The sequence below is a fragment of the Cucurbita moschata genome, unplaced genomic scaffold, assembly GCF_002738365.1.
Source record: "Cucurbita moschata cultivar Rifu unplaced genomic scaffold, Cmos_1.0 Cmo_Scf00072, whole genome shotgun sequence".
Taxonomy (NCBI): Eukaryota; Viridiplantae; Streptophyta; class Magnoliopsida; order Cucurbitales; family Cucurbitaceae; genus Cucurbita; species Cucurbita moschata.
Genome location: NW_019268588.1, coordinates 283,880 through 304,808, shown reverse-complemented (window position 1 = coordinate 304,808; position 20,929 = coordinate 283,880). Strand labels below are relative to the sequence as shown.

The window sequence follows — 20,929 nt, the reverse complement described above, 5'->3', positions numbered from 1 at the left end:
TTTTAGAATTTTTTTTTTTTTTTTTTTTGGGTGTGATTTGTCAGCACTAGAGAGAGTAAGCCTTTATGAAACCCTAATGTTTACGAAAATAGAGTATTCGCCTAATGGGTCCACGTACGTAGGTGTGAAATGTATGTATAGTCGTACCATACATTCAAACCTACCCATGAATGAAATTTAAACATAAAGCTCTAGACATTACTTTAGATCCCATAAAACACGAAACTACAATTGCATGTTCAGCATTTTCCGACTCCAACAGTAGAATCACTTACTGAGTATTCTAGGTAAAAATTGACAACATTTGTTGAGGTATCCATAGAAATAAAACTATATATAAATATGTTTCCTTTGTTTGGATGATATAATAATGCTTTTAGTTTTGGCTTCTTCTTCGAGATTGTTAAACATTATTTTGACAATGATTTCTTTATGATTATGATTATTTAAGTCCATGACAACTTTAAATATAAAACCTGTATTATTATGATTATATGGATATTAATTAATTTATTCCGTATAGTATCTTTTCTAGGCTTCTTAAATATACAAAATTTCTGGCCGATACACAAAAAAAAATATTATTTTTGACATAATATTCTTTAAGATAAAGATGGATTCGTAGATTTCATTATTATCGAATCCATGTCGATCAAATTTACAAGCGTCCATGATATTTCCAAATTTTAGAAAATTGGGATAAGATTTGTGGAGAAAGCTACATTATTGCATTTGAATGGCTTAGGAGGTAACTTCAAGTTCTTTCCTTTCTATAAAAATGTCTTCCATAAATCAAAAGCCATAAGGGTCCCATTTCTTATTTTGGCCTAGAAAAGATGGGATGCCCTATCTATCAATAAAATGCCCTATCTCGAGATAAGGAACAACATCAATCATCTTATCTTCGATTTATATACGAATATAACGTAAATTTTATTTTAAACAATACGTTCTTCTACTCCTTATTCTCTCATTTTTTTTATCTCGATTCTAACGTTGTTGCCAAAATTTGAACAGGGTATGCACTGATTTGTTAGAGAAAAGTAAACTATGTGCTCGTGTGATGTTTGACACGCGGACTTTGATATTGAAGTTAGCAAGAGTTTTTAAAAATTAGATAGAGCTTTAAATTTTGTTGGGCTTACTTTTTTCAAATAGAAGAAGAGCGTTTATATACTTTTCAACAGTGTGTTGTGAACGATTTACCATATCAAGAGAGTGAGGATCAAACCTTCTACTAATTGATCGGTATCTTATTCAATGATTCATTACGGATAATATACATTAATAGAATAATTTTTTTTAAAAGGTGTACAAGTAATATTTAGATTTATTTATTTCATACTTTCTGAGATATATATGTGATTAATTTATGTGAAAAATGTTTAAACAAGATCGAAATGTTTTAAAAAAATTTCATAGAAAATTGAAAGAAAAAAAAAAAAAAAACTTAAAATTGTTGTATCGAATCAATCAATTTGAATTAGAATATAATTAGAATATTATGTGAGTCACTACGGCCCATATTCCACTATTAGGCCCAAATGTGGTGTTACTTGGGCTAAAAGGCCCAATATGGGAAGATCGGGTTTCCTTTCGATAATTATTCTCTCTCAAACTTAAATCTGAATTTAATTAAAGATTTCTTATGATACTTTTTTTAATTAGATAAATATCAATTCATTTTATTTTCTCTTTTTGTTCTTGGTTGCAAACCGCTCGCTTTACCTTGGTAGTGAATGACCCGCATAGGCGTAACCTTATTGGATGTTATAGGATCGTATAATATTTCTATCTGAACATCATAATAAAAGGTTAATTGGTGACTCTTCTACGGGAACCACTATAGAGTTAAAAGTCTGGTTACGTCAATCTGTGTGGTCACGTGCGCTCTAAGGACGGGTTAACAATAAAAAGGCTCTATTCGGAAGACCCCTTGTTATTTTTATAAAGCAACGACACTTAATCGCCTTGACGCATTGCCCAATGTGAGGTAAACCAAAACTCTCTTTCCTCTTTTCTTTCCTTTTCTTTATTTATTTTATTTTTCTCCTTCATTAATTTTGCAATATCCTAATTATTGACTCTAAATTAGGAAGTGGCGCTAAAATTATCAAAATATCCATTTATTTTGTTAATGAGTTTGGTATGAATGCATTAGTAATATCCCTCCCTCCTTCACCACAGGTTGCGCCATGCAACAAATAATGCATTAGACGCCATGTGTCGATCTCGACTCGACTTCCAGTGGTTCCTCGATTGATTTCAGCTCGATTTTTCAATTTTTTGTCCCGGTTCCCACCATTCCACCCCTCCCAAACTTGTTCTCAGTTCTTATTAAGATAATTCAGGCCGTTTTAGAACGGTATTTCATATTATTAGTTGGATTTTATTTAAATTGTGAAATACTAACGAAAGATGACGAATGGTGTGATAGGAAACGAACCCCGGCAACCTTGGAGCAGCTCTCGAGGAACGAGAGCTTACGTTAATTAATTAAGGAGAACTCCGGCTAAGGCCAACCAAGTAAGTGGCCTTACTATAGGATAGACTAGAAATTCTATGAGTTACAATTTCTGATTGTTTGAGATGACGTACGATGATGCATGCAATATTTATGTTTTACGATGTATGAGGTGTGTCGTATGATGTCGTACGCTAGTTATATGATGATGTATGAGCTATGATGATATATGAGTTATGATGTATGAGCTATGATGTATGATGATGTACGTGAGTTATATTACGATGTATGACGTACTTGACATGGTTGATGCATGACATTTATCTTAATATGTTAACGTTTCCTTATTAAGCATGTTGTATGATGATGAATGTCATATTGCATCATGTCGTTAGATCGACCTAGGACACAACTCTATGAATATAAAAATGATATTAATATAAATATCTAACGAGCATATGTTACTAAACGCAACAGAGAGATGAGACTAGAGTTGTATCAAAAGAGATGTTAAGATGAGAACTAGAGGAACCTCATGCATGTTGTGTGTACATAAGCATAGGGATACTTCCCCTTGAGATGATGAGAGCGGATGCACACAATATGATGTTGATGGTGAAAATGATACCAGGGGTTCCGCTGACCTCCAGACGTCGCTAGAGACAATTAGCTTGACAAGAGAGGGTCCAGGGGGTGTGTGAACCGCCTAGAGATTCACCTCGCACATGTTTGTCGTGTGTAGGGAATTACTACACATCCATAGTAGTCCGGACTAGAGGCCACCCTTAGTATGTGATGAGATAAAGATAGGTCCCTAGATCATATTTGCATGTGATTGCATTTAACATGGCCCCTATAATGGGGTCACTTACTGAGTATTTTTTGAAATACTCAGGCCGTGTGCCACATCATTTTTCAAGTAAAGACAATGCACCCATGTATGAATGATCGCGACATTGCGAGTAGAGACTATGACACACGCATAAGATAGATGCATATTTAAATTCCTAGTTAGGTTAGAGTAAGTTGTTTTGCATTTCATTGATTTAAATTACTTTGTATTTGTTTTTATTTTTCTTTAATTTTCAGTATTTCATATTAAACATGTAAGACTATGGCGATGTTTTCCAGAGATGAAGATGTTTTAAATGTTTTTGAAATTTATGCTATAAATGATATTTCCTTAAGAGTTACATTCCACATATTAGCTGAGCATGAGATATTAGTAGCGACTCTGAGTAAGTAGAAATTTAGGGTCGTTACAGTTGATATCAGAACTCTGAGTAACTAGCTTACAATGTACGCTTGGCACATTCCATGGTCCCAACGTTGATGCCTCGTCACCGTTAGGTACGCCTTGCACAAGATAAGAAAGGAAAAACGTTTTCGAACTTGCATGCATTTTATTGTTGATATTACTGAAATTGTTATGACATTTCATGTATTTATTAAGAGTACAGTGTTGTTTGTAGTATGTTGAGTGACTTAGTTTTGACACCTATGATGTGAATTTAGTATATGTAATATATAATATAGGTTCATAAGTAATAAGTCTTAGACTTAAGAGATGTTATCTTGGTTTCTAAAACCATGCCGCCCAGACCACGTGGAAGAGAAAGACGAGGAAGGAGATGACCTCCTATTAGAGGTAGAGGACGAGGTGAGGCTAAAGAAAGCTCACCTCAAGAAGGATCAAAGATGGGGTTCGAATTAGAACCCTTGTTGCATGTATTGTTGACAAGCACCCCTGCGAGGGTAGACCTTGTAGGTACGGATAGAATAAAGAATGGTCAAGTAATCGTAGCGAACCAAACTCTAAGTGTAGACCTGATAGTAGTAAACATGACCGATTTTGACGTAATACTAAGCATGGATTGGCTAGTTGAAAACCGCGCTAGTATAAACTATTGTAAAAAGGAGGTAGTATTCTCACCACTGGCAGGACCTAGTTTTAAGTTTAAAAGCACAAGTTCCGGGACTACCCCAAAGTTAATCCCGATGATGAAGCAAAGGAAATTAGTCCAACAAGGCGGTTGAGCTATAATAGCATGTGTTGTAGATGTAAGAGGAAAAGAAAAGATCCTCGATAACGTACTAGTAGTAAACGAGTTCCTGGACGTATTTCCAGAAGACCTACCCCGAATACTCCCTTCCCGAGCAGTCGACTTCGCTATAGAACTCGAACCGGGAACTGGGCCTATTTCCAAAGCACCTTATCATATGGCACCAGCGGAGTTGAAAGAACTCGAGGCGCAGTTACAAGACCTATTAGACAAATTTTTCATTTGACCTAGCGTATCCCCTCGGGGTGCGCCGATGTTGTTTGTGAAAAAGAAGAATGAATTGATGCGTCTGTGGATCGAATACAGAGAGCTAAATAATAGAACCATAAAGAAAAAATACCCTCTGCCTCGTATAAAAGACCATATCGATCAACTCAGAAAGGCACGGTATTTTCTAAGATAGACCTTTGGTCAAGTTACCACCAAATCAAAATTAAAGAAAAAGACGTACCAAAGACAGCATTTAAGACAAGGTACGGTCACTACGAGTTCGTAGTGATGTCGTTTGGCCTCACCAATGTCCCAGCTGTGTTTATGGAATTAATGAATCGAGTATTCAAGGATTGTCTAGACACATTTGTTATTGTGTTCATTGACGACATCTTAGTATACTCGAAAACAAACCTAGAACACCAGGAACACCTCTTTCTAGGTGAAGAAATATTTTAAACTCTTGTGGTCGTTGAAAATTTGGGTTCTCTCCATACAATTAGTGAAGGAAATAGGCCTAGGTTAACATGATACAGACAGCTAGCTTAACCAGAGAGGGTCCAGGGGGTATGCGAACCGCCTAGGGATTCACACTCACATGTGTGGGTCATGTGTAGGGAAGTACTACACATCCATTCTAGTTCGGATTGGAGGCCACCCCAAGTATGATATGAGATAGAGATAGGTCCCTAGAGCATATTTGCATGTGATTGCATTTAGCATGACCCCTATAGTTAGGTCACTCACCGAGTATTCTTCGAAATACTCAGGTTGTGTGTCACGGTAAAAGCAAGGCGCCCATGTACGGATGACGGCGGCATTGCGAGCAGAGATTGTGGCACGTGCATAGGGTAGATGCATATTTAAATTCCTAGTTAGGTTAGAATAGGTTGCTTGAAATTTCATTGATTTAAATTACTTTGTATTTGTTTTCATTTTTTCTTTAAATTTCAGTATTTTGTATTAAATACGTAAGATCGTAGCTGTGTTTTCCAAAAATGAAGATGTTTTAAATGTTTTGACATTTATGCTAGAAATGGTATTTCCTTGAAGAGTTATATTCTACGTATTAGCTGAGCATGAAACGCTAGTAGTAACTATTAGTAAGTAGAAATTTAAAGTCGTTACAATTAATTTGGAAGACATTCTATACTTTAGCTAAAATTTAAAATAAGTAGAAAATTAAAAGATTATACATACACACACATATATATATATATACACACACATATAATGGTTGAGGTTGCTACTAAGTTTACAAGAACATTGGATAGATTATAAGAAGAATTGGAACTAATAGTGTTTCCAAGGAGAACAACGGAGATTAGAGCAAGAAGGTGCGGCGAAGTGAGTACTGCATTTACCTCCAATCTCATCATCACAACACTTGCATTCAATACCCAAGGTGGCAATCATGTTTGAATCATATGCCTCAAAACCCCCTTTGTGAAGCTTCACTGGCAACATCCAAGACCGCCTACTACTGCCTTCCACCACCACTCCGTTGCTAAAGCAAGCGCCCACCAGAACCAACCCAACCAACGCCCACTTCCACTCCCTCAAATCCATCTCCCTCAGATCCATCTCCCACAACAAAAAAAAAAAAAAAATGAAGAAGTTGAATGAAAGATGAGGGTTTTGTTTGTGGGTTTTAAATATATTAGTTAATGAAAGTAGGAATATGCAACACGTTTCCTTCTTTAATACGTTCAAACGTCATTTGGGTGGGGTTTTCTCGAAATCTTTACGAAATTTCCTTCTCTGTCTTTTTGCATCTTTTTTTGTTTTTTGTTTTAGATTGGGGAGAAACTGATGTCCTTTGGTGTGGAATTGGGAATGTTTTGTTTCTCGAAGACTTTGTGGGGAGTTTTTTGTTCATGGGTCGTCTTTCTTTTGTAGTTTTCTTACTATTTTCACACTCATTCTTCTCTTCTTTTTCATGTTTTTCCTTGATTGAATTCCTTGGTGTAGACTTCCAGCTATCAATTAGCTTCTTCGGTGATACTATATCTCAAATTTGATTAAGTTTATTTGGTTCTTTTAATACTCCAAAATGACATATTAACATATTGAGTATTCCAAATTTAAATTTGATTTTTAGTTAACCTTTAATATTTGAAATTGATTTAATAAATAGTTTTTAATATCCTAGCTAGAATTTCTAGAATTTAACAACATATATTTTCTTATTCCGATTAAATTTTTTCATATATATTTTATTTTTTATACTTGAAATCAATTTAAAAAAAAAAAATTGAGGGTTATTTCATTTTTTTTAAATTTAACCATTAAATCTAAACTTGATTCGATTTCAAAGGATGAAAAGGGTTAATTTTTTTAAACTTTTAAAAATCAAATTGAAATTAATTTCTTTTGTTTGTAAATATATTATATAATATTTGTAGGATGTGTCATTATCAAAACAATTAGTTCATTTGGAGAGATGGATGTTTATCCTTAATTTGACTATGGATAATTATAATATTTTTTTTGAATCTAAATTTAATAACTAAATGCTCCATAATTTAACAATTGCGCATGATTGCTGCCGTGGTTTTATAAATATAGAAAGAGGGGCTTGTATTTTTCTACAAAAATATGAGGTTGATAGGCACTAATTTATATATATTAATTGACTAAAACAATTAAAAAAATAGGTTATTATTTAATTCACACTTCATTTGGAGAATTTTTGTATTAAAGATTCAAATGGCAAGTATAATATATGAAAGAAGAAAAATAAAAAATCAAAAATGAAAGAAGAAAATAAAATCAAAAATAAAAAATAAAAAAGAAGAAAAACAAAACACAGTGTTTAAAAAGAATAACGAAAGAAGAAAAATAAAAAAAATATGAAACAAGAAAATAAAATAAAAAAGAAGAAAACAAAGTGTTTAAAAAGAATAATGAAAGAATAAAAATAAATAAATAAATAAATCAAAAAGAAGAAGAAGAAGAAAAAAGAAAACAATGCATAGAAAAGGAATAATGAAAAGAGAAAAGGAAAAAGAAAAAGAAAACAAAAAACGTGAGCGGCAGGATTCGAACCTGCGCGGGCAGAGCCCACATGATTTCTAGTCATGCCCGATAACCACTCCGGCACGCCCACGGTGGTGTGTTCAATTAGTTAATTCTTAGTTGATACAATAAAAAAGAAAAATAAGAAAAGAAATGGAGATGCGGGGTATCGATCCCCGTACCTCTCGCATGCTAAGCGAGCGCTCTACCATCTGAGCTACATCCCCTTTTTGAAAAAGAAAAAGTGTATAGTAATGATGAAGCGATTAAACATTCTCCACTGTGTGTGAAGGAAACCTATGGGGTGAAGTATGAAAAGGTGTTTAAAAATTTGTGACCCATCTCTCTTCCATTTTCAACAAACTCCAAGCTCTCTCCAATTCAAGGCTACAGGATCAAACCTGCATTTTCTGGCTTCGACATCGGAGCACGGGACGAAATTCGGATGGAAGATTTGAATTTGGTTCTTTTAAGGTTTCAAAAACATATACTTTCGTTTGTAATATAGTTCAAGAAATGCTAATAATTTTTGCTTTTCAAGATTTTCTTGACCTATTATTATTACGAAATTTTTAGGATTTGATCTTACAACATAGTTGAAAATAAAACTTTGTTCCAAATTATACAAGAACCCAAAAAAAATTAATTTAGAATTGTTTACCTTAATAATTAAGATCAAGAGTAAATAAAATTCGATTTTAAATTTGTGATTCGAATTATTATTTATCAAGACTACTTAAATGACTCTATTTTGTAAATCTAAACACATAGTATGTAACTTTCATTCTAACATCCAAAATTATTATAAACAACAACATGAGTAACTGTTTATAGCCTTAAAAAAACATAGAGTAAATTGTGGCAATCTTGTCATTCACTGTGAAGTTTTTGTGGCATAATTAAAACACCTCATTTCATATAAGCTATCCTTAAAGTGGTATCACATTTTGAAAATTTGAAACTAAGATCAAAGCTAACTTAGAAGGTGTTAGTGATAATGAATCTCCAAATGTCTACAATATTATGATATTGTTTAATTTGAATAACAATCTCTAAATTTCTACATTTGTATGATATTGTTCAATTTGGAGAATAATTTGAACGGCTATGCTTTTCATTTCATTAAAAATAAATAAATAAATCATACTAAGAAACCTCATACTTATCACAAAATATCTTATGTACTGACCCTATGTCAAGGCTTTTATTGTCTCAAGATGCCCCACACTCGGCTCTCTCGAAGCTAGGTCTATACCTATCTAGGATCTTAGGGTAAATTGGTTAGTCATGTTGATTTGTTATTTCTTGTGTCACATACTTATTTGTCATGAATTAGTGAGGCGTGACCTATCACTATTTCCAACTACTGAGTCGTTAGGACATTATGAGAAATATCGCGTGATACTAGTCAGCTAGAAGGGATTAGCTAGTGACTCTATAATAGGTCACATCGGGCCAAGCTACTACACTCATGTGGTCCTTCATCCTTGTGGACAAGTTTTTGACCAATATGAAAATTGAGATTCCTTGATCGTTTTCACGCGAATTTTGTCTTATTGCACGACGTAGTAATTCAACTCGTGAACTTAAGTAAGTGAACGAGAAGCTTGTAAGTGAATATTATAATGGTTGGAATTTCATTATATGAGGTCAGTAAGTAGAAACAATAATAATGATAAATAAATAAATAAATGGAAAACAGAAACAGTTACGAAAGGAGGGCATAAATTTGTTATAACAAAAAAAATTAATGTTTTAGTTTTTAATTATGAACAAAATAATAGAATAATCAAGAAGAAGAAATAAAAAAAAATCATAAAATAATCATGAAGGAAAAAAATAGTTTAAATCAAAATTTAAAAATATTTATAAACAAAATAATAGAATAATCAAGAAGAAGAAATAAACAAAGTAATATAATAATCAAGAAGAAAAAAACAAAACAAAAAAAAAAGAAAAAGGAAAAAGGCGTGAGCGGCAGGATTCGAACCTGCGCGGGCAAAGCCCACATGATTTCTAGTCATGCCCGATAACCACTCCGGCACGCCCACGGATCTGTACTCCGCTTGAATTTCTAGTTATCTATTTATTTATAGTATAGTTTTTAAAATGAATGGAGATGCGGGGTATCGATCCCCGTGCCTCTCGCATGCTAAGCGAGCGCTCTACCATCTGAGCTACATCCCCTTTCGGGTATTTGCAAAGCTAGTTTAGGTAAAAAACAAAGTTTAAGAAATAGTGAATTGCTACTTTTGAGTGTTATACTTTAATATAGCAAAGAATAAAATTTTAAATTACACGAAGAATAAAAAACATTTAAGATAAAGATCTCCGAATGAGGTTTAAATTTCGTTCGAAAATAAATGTGGATATTAACAAAATAGAAAATATATGGAAATGCAAGGTATTAAACATGCGCTCTACTACTTGAGCTACGTCCCCTATCAATAAAATCAAATTTTAGTAATATTGAATTGATACTTTTAGTATACAATAGCGTAATATATATAATAAAATCTTAAATTAATACAAAAAATTAAAAAAATAATTAGAGAGAAAGATGTCCATTTAACTCGTCTCAAATAGAGCGGATAATGAGAGAAAGAATAAGATTATATTCCTTAACTAGTCCAAAACATGTTTCCCATCACATAGTCAATCTCCGTACCTCTGACATGCTAAGTGAACAATCTATCAACCAAAAACTATTCATAAATACAATCTAATTTAAAATTAAAGGTTAGTAACAGAGAATTTAGCGCTGGTAAATTTGTGAAGTGTAAAACTAAAATAGAAGAATAGTTTTTTTAAATTTTAAAAAGTTAAAAATTAATAAAATAACTGAATAATATGTATATTTAACTATACTTAGATTATTTTAATATATATATAAATTTAAAAAATCTAATATATTCTCGAATTAAAAAATTATTATACTACCGTCTATATATGAACAAAAATTGAAGGTATTGATCCCCTTTCACAGGCTAAACAATGTTTTACCATTTGAACTCCTTTCCCTTTCATAATTTCCAAAAACAAAAATTAATAATATAAAAAAATTATAATTAATAATATAAAAAAATTATGGATGTCTTTAGAAACTTACCAAAAAAAATTAACAAAAAAATAAAATAAAATAAAATAAAAATTAAATTGTTGGGTGTTTAATGACTTTTGCAGTGGATTAAATATGTCTATCATTTTAACGAATTGATTAAATAAGAAGTTAAAAAAACATAAGATTACGAGATAAAAATTTACTCATTTTTATAAAATAAAACAAACGAACAAATTTCTTAAATGTTGATTTGGGACATGAATAAAAAGACGCCGCCTCTCAATTGCTTGACAAGAATTTTATTTGTGATTGGATCATCAACAAAATATAAAATAGAAGAAATGCTACATAATAATTATTCCAAGCCATATAATCTATGCTACAGGTGACTTGACGAACTTTAGGTTTTTAGTCTCTTTGTCAAAACGTGTATCTTAGATATTTTATTTGTTGAACTAAAATTTTGTGGTATTGTGTCGGGATGCTAAATCATTTTTTCTAATTTAAATGGTGCATTAGAGCACAACGTCTTGATAGTTCAAATTTCATTTAAGCGAACTTTTTTCCTACCGCCTTTTAGGGAGCCAACCGAGGTTTTTTTTTTATCCTAAATTGATTTCATACTAAAATAATGTCACTTTTAAAGAGACATTAAGCCTATTTTTGAAACTAACTTAATTTGAACCGTTAGACAATATCATTAGAGTGGACAAAATGTATTTTTGAGCTCAAGATCGCGGGCATCACAATGAGGACGGACAATTGATATGTGGAAATCAATATTTCTTCTATCTTAATTTTGTAATTTCATCCAGAAACTTAAGTTTTTTTTTAAGATATATAGGATTTCTTTTGAAGTTTTTAGAAGCGAAGGTAAGGGTTTCATATTAATAAATATAGAAATGAATTTAAGTTCAATAACATCTTCGGATTCAATTGTATTTGGGAGAGACAATGGTTGCTAGTGCTAGTTATAGGTAATGTACATCAATTGTTGAAGATTCCATTACTAACGATGAAACAATGGATGTCGATGACTATGGTATAACACCGTTATAATTTTTATAAGGAGCTTGAAGATTAATGTGTATTTGTTGGTAATTCTTGCTGATGAGGATGATGACATGCTTGACTGAAGGAAACAAAATGATCATCGATTGGAGGTTCTTAGTCTTATAAGTAAGAATATTTTTCCAGTATTTATGTAGTTAATTCATCTTCTTGTTTATCGACTTCAAGAACGACGGAGACTCTTATATTCTACTCAAAACTAGCTAAATTTTGATCCAAGAGATCTGCAACATCAATCAAATGATATTTATATACAAACACTCAGGAAAGAGGTTTATGCTACACATAAGGTTTGATCGCGAGGGCAAAGCCCACATGACACATGATGTCTAGTCATGCTCGATAACCACTCCGACATGCCCACGTATATAAATTTATATGATTTTAAAAAACTCAAAATTGCATTTGTCTTGCCAAAATAATGGAACGAATAATCACACTCAGGCATGCCCAACATTATAGAAGTTAGAAAATTCACTTCGGATCGTGCGCAGGCAAAAAGCCCACAGATTTCTCTAGTCATTCCCGATAACCACTCCGACACACTACGTATATAAATTTGAATAATTACACTCGGTCACACTAGGACTGAGACACGGCCCAGACTCCTACAGGAGGTAGCAATGGAGAATTTTCTACAATGGGCGAAAGCCTGACAGAGCAACGCCGCGGGGAGGTAGAAGGTCTACCGGTTGTGAACTTCTTTTCCTGGAGAAGAAGCAATGACGGTATCTAGGGAATAAGCATCGGCTAACTCTGTGCTAGCTCCGGCACGCCCCCGCATATAAATTCATATGATGTTACGAAAATCAAAATTGTATTTGTCTCGCAAAAATAATGGAAAGAATAATCACACTTGCAAAGCGAACACAGGGAGATGAGCATTGATCGTGAGCGGTAGGATTCGAACCGCACTTCGGCATGCCCACACATACAAATTTATATGATTTTACGAAAATCAAAATTGCATTTGTCTCGCCAAAGTAATGGAAAGAATAATCCCACTCCGGCACGGCCACCGTTAAGCACTTCAGCATTGATCGATCGTGAGCGGCAGGATTCGAACCTACGCAGGGCAAAGACCACATGATTTCTATTCATGCTCTATAACTACTTCGGCACGCCCACGCATAAAAATTTATGTAGTGATCTAAAATAAGCACTACAGCATTGAGATCGTGAGCATTAGGATTTGAACCTGCATGGGTAAAAAAGCCCACATGATATCAAATCATGCCCAATAACCACTCTAGCACGTCCACACATATAAATTTATATGATCTTACGAAAATAAAAAATGCATTTGTCTCAGCATGCCCCACATTATAGAAGTTAGAAAGAGCAATATTTGCAAAGCTAACATAGGTATTTATATAGTGATCCATGACAAGCAATTCAACATTGATCGTGAGCGGCATGATTCGAATGTGCGCGGGCACACTCACATGATTTCTAGTCATGCCCGATAACCATTTATATAGTGATCTTCGATAAGATTTGAACCTATGCGGGCAAAAAGCCCACATGATTTCAAGTCATGCCCGATAATCACTCCGGCACGCCCACGCATCTAAATTGTATTTGTCTCGCCAAAATAATGGAAAGAATAAGCACACTCAAACATACCCCGCATTATAGAAGTTAAAAGAGCAGTAAACATAGGTATTTATATAGTGATCCATGATAAGCAGTTCAGCAAAGCTCGCCGATAACCACTCCGGCACACCCACGTATATGCAAGGCAAACATAGGTTCCTATATAATGATCTTAGATAAGCACTTCAGCATTGAGATCGTGAGCGGCAGAATTTGAACCTGCGCGGGCGAAGCCCACATGATTTCTAGTCATGCCCGATAACCACTCCGGCACGCCCACGCATATAAATTTATATGATTTTACGAAAATCAAAATTGCAAAATTACATTTGTTGATCCCCACATGATTTCTAGCCATGCCCGATAACCGACACACTCACGTATATAAATTTATGATTTCATGCCCCACATTCTATATAGTGATCTTCGATAAGCACTTCAACATTGAGATTGTGAGTGGCTAACTACTCCGGCACGCCCACACATATAAATTTATAGGATTTTACGAAAATCAAAATTGCAAAATTGCATTGTTGTTGATCCCCACATGATTTCCAGTCATGTCCGATACCCGGCACACCCACGCATATAAATTTATGATTTCATGCCCCACATTATAGAAAGAGTAGTATTTGCTAACATAGGTTTCTATATAGTGATCTTTGATAAGCACTTCAGCATTGAGATCGTGAGCGGCAGGATTTGAACGTGCGCCAGCAAAGCCCACAAGATTTCTAGTCATGCTCGATAACTACTACGGCACGCCCACGCATATAAATTTATATGATGTTACGAAAATCAAAATTGCATTTGTCTAACGTGCGCAGGCAAAGCCCACAAGATTTCTAGTGGTTTCTATATAGTGATCTTCGATAAGCACTTCAGCATTGAGATCGTGAGCGGCAGGATTCGAATGTGTGCGGGCAAAGCCCACAAGATTTCTAGTCATGCTCGATAACTACTACGGCGCGCCCACGCATATAAATTTATATGATGTTACGAAAATCAAAATTGCATTTGTTTCGCCAAAATAATGTAAAGAATAAGCGCACTCGAGCAGAGCATGAAACTTGGCGGGCAAAGCCCATATGATTTCTAGTCATGCCCGATAACCACTCCGGCACGCCCACGCCTATGCATTTATATGATTTTACGAAAATCAATATTGCATTTGTCTCGCCAAAATAATGGAAGGAATAATCACTAGAGCATGCACCAGTGCAAACATAGGTTTTTATATAGTGATCCTCCATAAGCAATTTAACATTGATTGAGCGGGATTTGAACCTGCGGGGCCAAAGCCTACATAATTTCTAGTCATGCTCGATAACCACTCTGGCACACCCACGCATTTATATAATGTCATGCCCGATAATCACTTCGACACGCCCACACCTATGCATTTATATAATTTTATGAAAATCAAAGTTGCAATTGTCTCGCCAAAATACTCGAGCATGCACCACACTAAAGAAGAAGTTAGAAAGAGTTAGTGCAAGGCAAACATAGGTTTTTATATAGTGATCATCAATAACCAATTCAAAATTGATCGTGAGTGGCAGGATTCGAACCTACGTGGGCAAAGCCCACATGATTTCTAGTCATGCCCAATAACCACTCCGGCACGCCCACGCCTATGTATTTATATAATTTTACGAAAATCAAAATTGCATCTGTCTTGCCAAAATACTCGGTTATAGAAAGAGGAGGTGCAAGGCAAAACATAGGTTTTTATATAGTGATCATCAATAACCAATTCAACATTGATCGTGAGCAGTAGGATTCAAACCTGCGCGGGCAAAGGCCACATGATTTCTAGTCATGCCTGATAACCACTCCGACACGCCCACGCCTATGCATTTATATAATTTTACGAAAATCAAAATTGCATTTGTCTTGCAAAAATAGTCGAGCATGCACCACATTAAAGAGGTTACAGAAAGAGTAGGTGCAAGGCAAAACATAGGTTTTTATATAGTGATCCTCAATAACCAATTCAACATTGATCGTGAGCGTCAGGATTCAAACCTGTGCGGGTAAAGCCCACATGATTTCTAGTCATGCCCGATAAGCACTCCGGCACGCCCACGCCTATGCATTTATATAATTTTACGAAAATCAAAATTGCATTTGTCTTGCCAAAATACTCGATGCACCACATTAAAGAGGTTATAGAAAGAGTAGGTGCAAGGCAAACAAAATTTTTTTATATAGTGATCCTTAATAACCAATTGAACATTGATCGTGAGCAGGCAAAGCCCGTCATGCCCGATAACCACTCTGGCACGCCCAGGGCTATGGCTATGCATTTATATAATTTTACGAAAATCAAAATTGCATTTGTCTTGCCAAGTACTTGAGCATGCACCACATTAAAGAGGTTTTTATATAGTGATTCTCAATAAGCAATTCAACATTGATCGTGAGCAACAGGATTTGAACCTAGTCATGCCCAATAACCACTCCGACACACCCACACCTATACATTTCTATAATTTTACGAACATCAAAATTGTATTTGTCTCGCCGAAATACTAAAATCAAAATTGCATTTGTCTTGAGGGTAGGTGCAAGGCAAACATAGGTTTTTATATAGTGATCCTCAATAACCAATTCAAAATTGATCGTGCGTGAGCGGTAGGTTTCAAACCTGCCCGAGCAAAGCCCACATGATTTCTAGTCATGTCCGATAACCACTCCGGCACGCCCACACTTATGCATTTATATAATTTTACGAAAATAAAAATTGCATCTGTCTTGCCAAAATACTCAAGCATGCACCACATTAAAGAGGTTATAGAAAGAGTAGGTGCAAGGCAAACATAGGTTTTTATATGGTGATCCTTCAATAAGTAAAGCCCACATGATTTCTAGTCATGCCCGATAACAACTCCGGCACGCCCACACCTATACATTTCTATAATTTTACGAAAATCAAAATTGTATTTGTCTCACCGAAATACTAAAATCAAAATTGCATTTGTCTTGAGGGTAGGTGCAAAGCAAACATGGGTTTTTATATAGTGATCCTCAATAGCCAATTCAACATTGATCGTGAGCGGCAGGATTCAAACCTACGCGGGCAAAACCGACATGATTTCTAGTCATACCCGATAACCACTCCGACACGCCCACGCTTTGTCTTGCCAAAATACTCGAGCATGCACCACATTAAAGAGGTTATAGAAAGAGTAGGTGCAAGGCAAACATAGGTTTTTATATAGTGATCCTCAATAAGCACTTCAACATTGATCGTGACCGACGCCTATGCATTTATATAATTTTACGAAAATCAAAATTACATTTGTCTTGCCAAAAAATACTCGAGCATGCACCGCATTAAATAGGTTTTTATATTGTGATCCTCAATAACAAATTCACTATTGATCATAAGCGACAGGATTCGAATCTGTGCGGGCAAAGCCGACATAAATTCTAGTCATACCCAATAACCACTCCGACACGTCCACGCTTTGTCTAGCCAAAATACTCATGCACCACATTAACGAGGTTATAGAAAGAGTAGGTGCAAGGCAAACATAGGTTTTTATATAGCGATCCTCGCTAAGCACTTCAACATTGATCGTGAGCGGCAGGATTCGAACCTGCGCGGGCAAAACCCACATGATTTCTAGTCATGCCCGATAACCACTCCGGCACACCCACACCTATACATTTCTATAATTTTACGAAAATCAAAATTGTATTTGTCTCGCCGAAATACTAAAATCAAAATTGCATTTGTCTTGAGGATAGGTGCAAGGCAAACATAGGTTTTTATGTAGTGATCCTCAATAACCAATTCAATATTGATCGTGAGAGGTAGGATTCGAGAACCTGTCCGAGAAAAGCCCACATGATTTCTAGTCATGCCTGATAACCACTCCGGCACGCCCACGCCTATGCATTTATATAATTTTACGAAAATAAAAATTGCATCTGTATTTGTCTCGCCGAAATACTAAAATCAAAATTGCATTTGAGGGTAGGTGCAAGGCAAACATAGGTTTTTTTATAGTGATACTTAATAAGCAATTCAACATTGATCGTGAGCGGTAGGATTCGAACCTGCGCGGACAAAGTGACACAATCGCGCTTTCGAAGGCAGCGGACTAGCGATTGTGCGGCACTCACTTTCCAGCGACAAGTGAGTTAAGCCAATTTGTTCTTGCGTCGCCTACGGCCAAGCGACGTACGGTCGAGCCTCTAGCCTCGGTTTTAAAAGAAGGTTTTAGAAAACGAGGAGAGAGAGAGATTTTAGAAAGAGAGATTTTAGAAAGAGACGTTATATAAGCAAGCAAGAGAAAGATAACAACGGCTTAGCATATATAACCTTGGGTAGGGAGAAGTTGATGACTAGTCATATCCCCCTATAGTACATTCAGGGCCATTTTAGTTCTGGCAGGCCTAGACATGATATTTTTGAGGTGTCATACGCTCTAGAATTACAAAAGGAAAAACACTAGAATGAAAAGACATGACAAGGGTTTGGCTTGTCATGGGCATGCGGCCATGGGCAACATGCCCTGGACAAGCATGACCGTGACATCCTCCCCCACCTAATTGGTTGATGTCCCTGTCAACCGACTACTTTCATACCTTGCGATGTGGGTGGCGGCGGAGTTCAGCTCTTTGGCGCGTTCCCAGCTTGTTTCCTCTGTAGGGAGATTCTTCCATTTGACAAGGAATTCACGAATCGTCCGTACAGGTCTTCCTATCTTCCTAACCCTGTAGGCTAGGATCTCTTCCACTTCCTTTGTTTCTTTTTGCTTCAGATCGATGTTCGGTCTTGTGGTTGCATTTCGTTGGTCGTCGTCTGGATCAGGGTGATAGGGCTTCAAGTTGCTCACATGAATGACGGGATGGATTTTCATCCATGCGGGTAGTGCAACTCGGTAGGAGGTAGCCCCGATCTTTTTAAGGACTTCAACCGGGCCTTCATATTTACGAACTAGTCTCTGGTCCTTTTGGCTACGAAATCTGATCTATTCTAGTCTCAGCTTGATAAGGACTTGATCTCCTGCACGGAATTGAAGGGGGCAACGCTTCTTGTCCGCCCATTTCTTCATATGCTTGGAAGCCTTCTCTAAATATGCCCGGGCTATATCTGTCGTCTACTTCCATTCTCTTGTAAAGTTGTGAGCTTGAGGGTTTTTTCCTGCATAAAGATGATCAATAATATGGGGTAAGACCGGTTGTCGTCCACTTACAATTTCGAAGGGACTCTTCCCTGTAGATGAGCTGGTTTGACAATTGAAGCAAAATTGGGCGACATCTAACAATTGTATCCAGTTCTTTTGGCGAGCGTCGACGAAGTAACGTAAGTATTCTTCGAGCAAGCAATTGAACCGTTCTGTCTGTCCATCGGTTTGAGGGTGATAACTCGAGGAGATGTTTAAGGTTGTTCCCAAGAAAGCGAATAACTCAGTCCAGAATGTCCCAATGAATCTGCCATCCCTATCACTGATGATGCTCGACGGAATGCCCTATAACTTTACAACGTGTTTGAAAAACAGTTGGGTTGTGAGTTTCGCCGAGCATAATTTGGGAGTGGGGATGAATGTCGCATATTTTGAGAATCGGTCTACAATAACCAAGATGGCGTCATATTCCCCGACCTTTGGGAGGTGTGTTATGAAGTCCAGAGATACACTTTCCCAAGGTCTTGTTGGCACAGGTAGAGGTTCCAAAAGTCCAGAGACTTTGGCTTTCTCGACCTTATCCTGTTGGCAGATGAGGCACGTCTTGGTGTATTGCATGATGTCGTCTCGCATGTTTGGCCAGAAGTACCCCTTCTTTATTAGGGCGTATGTTCTTTGCCACCCAGGATGTCCGGCCCACAAGGTATCATGACATTCCTGAATGAGTTTCTTCCTTAGTTCTCCTGTTCTTGGGACGTACAATCTGTTTTCTTTGGTTATCAAGAGGTTCCCCTCAACCCAAAACTGCCGTGTCTTTCCAGCCTTAACTAGTTCGACAACAGCTTTGGCCAAGGGTCTTTGTGTAAATGTTCCTTGATGATGTCGCGCATCGATCCATCGATCTTACTTGAATGAATATGGGCTAACATGCACAGGGCCGCATGTTCGCCCTTCCGACTCAGCGCGTCGGCTGCTTGATTACTCTTTCCTGCCTTGTGTTCGAACTTGAAGTCGAATTCGGCCAACGACTCCTGCCACCGGGCTTGTTTTGCTGTTAATTTTGGTTGATCAAAGAAGTGGCAAGTGGCACTGTTATCCGTCTTCACTACGAACTGTGATCCTAAGAGATACTGTCTCCAGACTCGAAGGCAATGGACTACAGCCAGCATTTCTTTCTCGGAGACAGTGTATCTTCGTTCGGCATTGTTGAGCTTTCGACTTTCATAAGCGATGGGGTGGCCTTCTTGAATAAGAACTCCACCGAGAGCAAAGTCGAAAGCATCGGTTTCTACTTCAAATGGCTTTGTGATGTCTACCAACCCGAGGACAGGACCCCTCGTCATGGTTGTTTTCAGATTTTCAAAGGCCATTTGACAATCATTCGACCACGACCAAGGGTGGTCTTTCTTCAATAGCTCTGTCAATGGGGCGGCTCGTCGTGAAAACCCTTCGACGAACCGCCTATAGTAGTTGGCTAGTCCTAAGAAGGACCGCAACTCAGATACGGAAGTAGGAACCTTCCATTCTTGTATAGCTTTTATCTTGTCGCTATCCATACTAATTTGTCCACATCTGACGACATGTCCAAGGAAGTTGATGCATGTTTGTGCGAATGCACATATCTCCTTCTTCACATACAGCTGGTTCTGCCGGAGCTTGTCAAACACTAGCTTCAAGTGCACTTTGTGTTCCTCGAGGGTTGTGCTGTAAACAACAATGTCGTCGAGGTATACTATGACGAACTGATCCAGGTATTCGTAGAAAACCTGGTTCATCAACGTGCAGAACGTAGCTGGGCGTTTGTCAAGCCAAAGGGCATTACTAGGATAACAATCGCGCTTTCGAAGGCAGCGGACTAGCGATTGTGCGACACTCACTTTCCAGCGACAAGTGAGTTAAGCCAATTTGTTCTTGCGTCGCCTACGGCCAAGCGACGTACGGTCGAGCCTCTAGCCTCAGTTTTAAAAGAAGGTTTTAGAAAACGAGGAGAGAGAGAGATTTTAGAAAGAGAGATTTTAGAAAGAGACGTTATATAAGCAAGCAAGAGAAAGATAACAACGGCTTAGCATATATAACCTTGGGTAGGGAGAAGTTGACGACTAGTCATATCCCCCTATAGTACATTCAGGGCCATTTTAGTTCTGGCAGGCCTAGACATGATATTTTTGAGGTGTCATACGCTCTAGAATTACAAAAGGAAAAACACTAGAATGAAAAGACATGACAAGGTTTTGGCTTGTCATGAGCATGCGGCCATGGGCAACATGCCCTGGACAAGCATGACCGTGACACAAAGCCCACATGA

The 20,929-nt window shown here is 36.7% G+C and overlaps 9 non-coding genes across 9 annotated transcripts; all 9 read right to left on the bottom strand.

Moving 5' to 3' along the window:
* Positions 1 to 7,764: 7,764 nt before the first annotated feature.
* Positions 7,765 to 7,846, bottom strand: TRNAS-AGA. Its single transcript has one exon. It is a non-coding gene; the product is annotated as a tRNA-Ser (tRNA).
* A 63-nt stretch (positions 7,847 to 7,909) lies between these two features.
* Positions 7,910 to 7,982, bottom strand: TRNAA-AGC. Its single transcript has one exon. It is a non-coding gene; the product is annotated as a tRNA-Ala (tRNA).
* A 1,742-nt stretch (positions 7,983 to 9,724) lies between these two features.
* On the bottom strand, positions 9,725 to 9,806 carry TRNAS-AGA. Its single transcript has one exon. It is a non-coding gene; the product is annotated as a tRNA-Ser (tRNA).
* Positions 9,807 to 9,869: 63 nt separating this feature from the next.
* On the bottom strand, positions 9,870 to 9,942 carry TRNAA-AGC. Its single transcript has one exon. It is a non-coding gene; the product is annotated as a tRNA-Ala (tRNA).
* Positions 9,943 to 13,681: 3,739 nt separating this feature from the next.
* Positions 13,682 to 13,763, bottom strand: TRNAS-AGA. The gene has a single exon. It is a non-coding gene; the product is annotated as a tRNA-Ser (tRNA).
* A 1,270-nt stretch (positions 13,764 to 15,033) lies between these two features.
* TRNAS-AGA lies at positions 15,034 to 15,115 on the bottom strand. The gene has a single exon. It is a non-coding gene; the product is annotated as a tRNA-Ser (tRNA).
* Positions 15,116 to 15,490: 375 nt separating this feature from the next.
* Positions 15,491 to 15,572, bottom strand: TRNAS-AGA. The gene has a single exon. It is a non-coding gene; the product is annotated as a tRNA-Ser (tRNA).
* A 964-nt stretch (positions 15,573 to 16,536) lies between these two features.
* Positions 16,537 to 16,618, bottom strand: TRNAS-AGA. The gene has a single exon. It is a non-coding gene; the product is annotated as a tRNA-Ser (tRNA).
* Positions 16,619 to 17,067: 449 nt separating this feature from the next.
* On the bottom strand, positions 17,068 to 17,149 carry TRNAS-AGA. The gene has a single exon. It is a non-coding gene; the product is annotated as a tRNA-Ser (tRNA).
* Positions 17,150 to 20,929: the final 3,780 nt, after the last annotated feature.